The sequence below is a fragment of the Myodes glareolus genome, chromosome 15 (assembly GCF_982192425.1).
Source record: "Myodes glareolus chromosome 15, mMyoGla1.1, whole genome shotgun sequence".
NCBI lineage: Eukaryota > Metazoa > Chordata > Mammalia > Rodentia > Cricetidae > Myodes > Myodes glareolus.
This window is the reverse complement of record NC_142040.1, coordinates 46,884,531-46,889,797: the sequence shown is the minus strand read 5'-3', so window position 1 is coordinate 46,889,797 and position 5,267 is coordinate 46,884,531.

Genomic DNA, 5,267 nt, shown 5'->3' with positions numbered 1-5,267 from the left:
AAGATATAAGAGCTAGCTAGGAATACCCCTGAGCCATTGGCCAAACAGTTTGTAATTAATATAAGCCTCTATGTGTTTCTTTGGAACTGAATGGCTGCAGGACTAGGTGGGCCAGAAACTTCCATCTGCACAGCAATATTTCAAGGGTGTATATGGAATGTTGACCTAGTGCTTCTTGTCTCTAGAAGTATTCTAAAGAAGCAAATAATCATTAAGATTATGCAATCTGAAATTTTGCCATGCACATGGACAGTCTAATTCTATATGAATCACAGATAAAAGTAAAATATTAAATTTTTCAGTTCATACTTTGCCTTGATTTTTTTCTTACTTGGCACCATTTACCTGTTTTAATATAATTGTACTTTCTCTTCAGGCATACATATGCCCATATATACACAGAAAATAGAACTATATAAGGTTATAGATTAATTTTCTTTGGATGTTTAACAAATTCAGAGATGAAAATATCCAGAAAGTCTGTCTTTCAAACTAAGTTATATATGAGAGTTATCTGGAAAGTTTTAAAAAGTAGATTAATGTCTGAATCATATCTAAAGCAATTCTAACATAGGATAAAACTGGGACATAGTGTTTTTATAGCTTCTAGGAATATAAGAAAGTGGTCTGGAAATTATGGGATATATCAAATAAGTACAAGAGCCAAGTTGGAGCAGCTTTCAGTAAGCAAATCTGGAATGAATGGATGAAGATATTAATGATGATTTAAGGAATAAAATAAAATGAATGTGTTCATACTAATATAAATAAATACTTTTAAAAAATTGAGCACAGAGCAACAACTCTTTAAAATAAAATCCCAAATAGTAAACATATACAGATAATGGAGAGGAGGTCTACTATGTTATAATAATGGTTGTCAACAAGAATCACAAATGGATATGAAAACAATGGGGAAGTATAATAAGAATGAATATTATCTCTACATATTTTTGAGTATCTCACCAATATAAAAGGAAAAACAATGACATCTTCTGGGGAGAAGACATTAAGTGATCAAAGTTTGCCTTGTCGCGTAGCGTTGTATCAGCCTCATGTACCTCTTGATATGATGCATTGGTCAGGACAAGCTATCCTTTCATGAAATCTTATTTTAAAATATACCCTCTATTTGAACTGTAAAGAAACTACTAAACCACTCCAAATTAAGGAGCATTCTACAAAGAAATTGGCTGGTATTGTTCAAAATGTGCCAAGGACCTAAAACACAAAGACAAAGGGACTCTTCTCGATGTCAAAAAGACCAAGGAAAATAAAAATTAAATGAAAAATTGTGACCTGGATTGAATACTGAATCACACAGAGAACTGTAGTGGGTCAGTGGACAAAATATGAATAAGACTTACTGATCAGTTTAAAATATCATATTGTCTTAGTCAGTGTTCTATTGCTGGGAAGAGGCACCATGGTCAAGGCAACTCTTATAAGAGAAAGCATTTAAATGGGGCTTTAGAGGTTTAGTTCATCATGGTGGGGAGCATGTTCGCCTGCAGGTAGTTGTTGTGTTGGAGAGGTAGTTGAGAATTCTACATCCGGATCTGCAGACATCAGGAAGAGAGAGAGACTGGGCCGGTCATGGACTTCTGTAAGCTCAAAACCCACCCCCAGTGACACACTACCTCCAACAAAGCTGCACCCCCTTGATCTTCTCAAGGAGTGCCACTCCTCGAAAAGACTTCGCTCCTCCATCTTTCCTGCCTCTCCATTACCTCTTCGTTCATCTTAGTGGCACTGGAAGCTGCTGTGTGCTACACTGTTACCCTTTTGTCCAAACAGCCTTACTTGAAAAAGTTCTGACTTCTGGTATACCACCAATACTGGACCCTCATTAAAACTCTCCTCAGATACCCTGCTGTTGCCCTTGTCATGGAGATCTTGTGGTTATGTTTCCATAAGACCAGTCCTCACATGCTCCAGCAGACAGCAAGTGGGGCAGACGTTGGGCCAACTCAAAGCACGGGATGTGGGTCTGGACCGTAGCTGAGTTGGTCAGTCTGGGCCTCCACTGCGACTCCTCTGCAGCCAAAAGGCAAGGAGCAGAGCCAGCACTCCTGTGCCAATACCACTTGGGTCAGCTCTCCCATGCTGTGGTGAGAGATGGGGCCAGCTCTCCCAGGGCTGGGGCCATCAGGACCAGGTCTCCCACTGCAATGGCCAGCAAGGGGCAGGACCAGATCTCCTAGAGCCAGTCAATGGTAGGCCTGGTTCAGTCGACCTTCAGATTTCAACATACGTGGTTCACACTTCCCCCCAAGGTAACCAGGCCACAGACAATAACACAGACCTCGGCTGCAGCAGGACCTTGGACCCAGACATGGCCCTTGGCAGCGGCTTGGGCCCAGATGTCATCAGGCTCTCTGGTAGCAGCACAGGTCACTCAGATCAGTATGGCTCCAGTTGGCAGCATGACCCTCAGACACCAACATGGCATGAGGGCCATTCTTATTCAAACCACCACACATACCAATGTCAATTCATTGTTTGGGTACTGACAGTATAATTAGATAAGAATTTTTGGCATTTTGGGGAAAGTTTTCCTTTTAAGGCAAGATCTAGAAAAAAGCAATTGATAAACTACATTTTGTTTTAAAGCTACACATGTATGCTCCCTGACTTTCCACCAGGAGTGTGTTTGAGATTAATGCTTTAATGTCCTGATGCAGGTATTTTGCCCCAGCCCACCAGTTACCCTTTCTTTTCACTGAGTATGACTTTTGTCTTATATAAATGTCTTACTTTGATTTACTTATTCTTGTTTATTTTTATTTTTGTTATCTGTGCTTTTATGTGAGATCCTTGCCTATGCCAATATTAAGAAACCTTCCTTTGGTTTGCTTTGAAGGATTATACAGTTTCCAGCCTTATATTTAGGGCTAATCTACTTTGAAAGGACTTTTCTGTCTAGTATAAGTCCCTAGTTTCTTGATTTTATTAGGGACTCCCAATTTTCTTAACACCATTCACTGAAGAAACTATCATTTTCCTCTTTTTATATTTTAGGAAATTAGCAGAAAAGTTAAAAATTAATTAGTCACATTTATTGGTGGCATTTCTTGGGTCCCTGCTATGCTATGCTATGTGTGGCATTTCTTGAGTCCCTGCTAAGATATGCTATGTTATGTGTCTCTTTGCCTTTATTTCTGTGCTACTAAAATACAGTTTTCATGACTATTGTTTTATAGCATAAATTTACATGAAGAAGTGTGATGTTTTAGGTTTCTACATCATCATACTATGATCACTCTGTGATCATATTCTATGATCATTCTACATCAGCAGGCATTATCTAGGATAGTTTTGAGATAAATCTGAGACATCAGATTATGAAATCCTGTCAGTATATTAGTATGTGTCCAGAGAGTGTGGGCCCATGAAATTTATAGAATTATTACCAAATCTGAAAAAAAGAATAGCAACAACAAACAATGTACTGTTGCTGAGCAGGAAAGCTTTGAAGGCTTGACACATGCAGAGAGTTACAACACAGGAGTGATGTGGTAATGTAGTAAGCAGGGTACAAACCAGCCATGAGAATTCTGGGAAAGGAAGAACATTTCCAGACATGAAGAACAGCTCACCCAGGGGAAAGGATTAGCATTCAGGAGATTTTATAACTATTTAGTTTTGGTTTTTCTCAGAAAAGTGATTCTGAAATAGTACACAGGAGGACATTCCTCTTATACTTAAGGCTTTTGTGTTCTGTCCTTTTCCCTGGTAAGTTTGGAACACGCAGAAGGAGGATTTGACTTTGATAGAAGCAAAGATGTTCTGTCTACACATCTCACTGAGTCTTGGTTGTGTTTTGTTCCCAATATAAATGTATTTTACTTTCCCTGGACTCTAGACACATCTGCAGGCACTCATGGGGTACCTTTGAATTGCTTGCTTGGGGTAAAGGTCTCTAGAATTAAGTAATACCAATGTCTCTAATGCCTTCCACCTTCTCTTTATCTCTGAGTGGTTTATTTAAATACACAATTAAAAATTTATCAACTTGAAAAGATTTTTTTCCTCAATAATTTTGTCTCAATAATTTGTCAGAATGCATGAGCAAAGTACAAATGAATAATCTATTCCAACAGGTAGTGATATAGCATGTAGTGATTCCAGCAGGTAGTTGGAATAGCATGTAGAATAAGAAAATGAAAAACAAGAGTTCATACTTGGATAAACAAATTAATAGGGATACTAACATAAAACATCTTCAGCATGATACAACGTCACATTTCTATGGCAACCCTGCCCAAATGCTCAGCTTACAGAGGAGCCTTTGACAACAGTATTCACCAATGTCAGACAGTCTAAGAATAGCATCACGTGAGAATTCTCAGTGCCTGTGAGAAAACTCCAAGACAAGTGTCTTGTGAATTCAGTTTCTTCAAAGCACAGAATTCCTGGAATGTGTTTTCTTGCTCCTCTCAGGTACAGCAGAGAGGAATGAGTTTTGCTTCAGCCGGTGTTATTCATGTGCCTCTATAAACAAACATGGTTTGTCATTGAGATTGTACACTTTCCTCAGGTAACTCTTCTGAACCCTCAGACTATAAACTGCCTGATGTTCTGAATAAAGTTGACTATTGCGTGAGACTTTTGTCCAGCTCATTTTTAGGCCCCGCTTTCCCAGGTTCATGTCACCACCTGGAGTACTATAGTAATATGCCAGTATTTCTCAGTCACAAAAGGCAAACAACAACAACAACAACAACAACAACGAAATGTGGGTTTTACAGCAGATCAGAGACCAGGGACACATTGTGACAAAGAGATTCTGATTGTATCCTAGAAAAGGCTCTAAATCAGAAAATTAGAAAAGCAGGGAGGTGACCTATAACCTAGTTATGTCATTATATCAATACTATTTTTTTTTAGTTTTGACCATTATCCAATGGAAGAAAACACAATGAAAAGTACAATACTTTCCGTAGTATTTTTCAATTTTTCTGTAAGTCTAGAATTAATTTGAAAAAAAGTTAAACAGGTTTTTTTTACATTTATTTGCTTTTATTTTGTATGTATGAGTATTTGCCTGAATTTATGTCTGTGGAATGCATGCATGCAGTGTCCAAGGAAGCCAGAAGAAGGCTTCAGATCCTGAGGGACTGGAGTTACAGACTGTTCTGAGCTGCCATGCCAGTGTTGTGTCCTCTGGAAGAGCAGTTAGTGCTTTTAACCATTGACCCAGCTCTCCAACCCAAAATATTATTTCTGAAAATGTCCCATTAAGCCTTCAGTATACCTTGGACTGT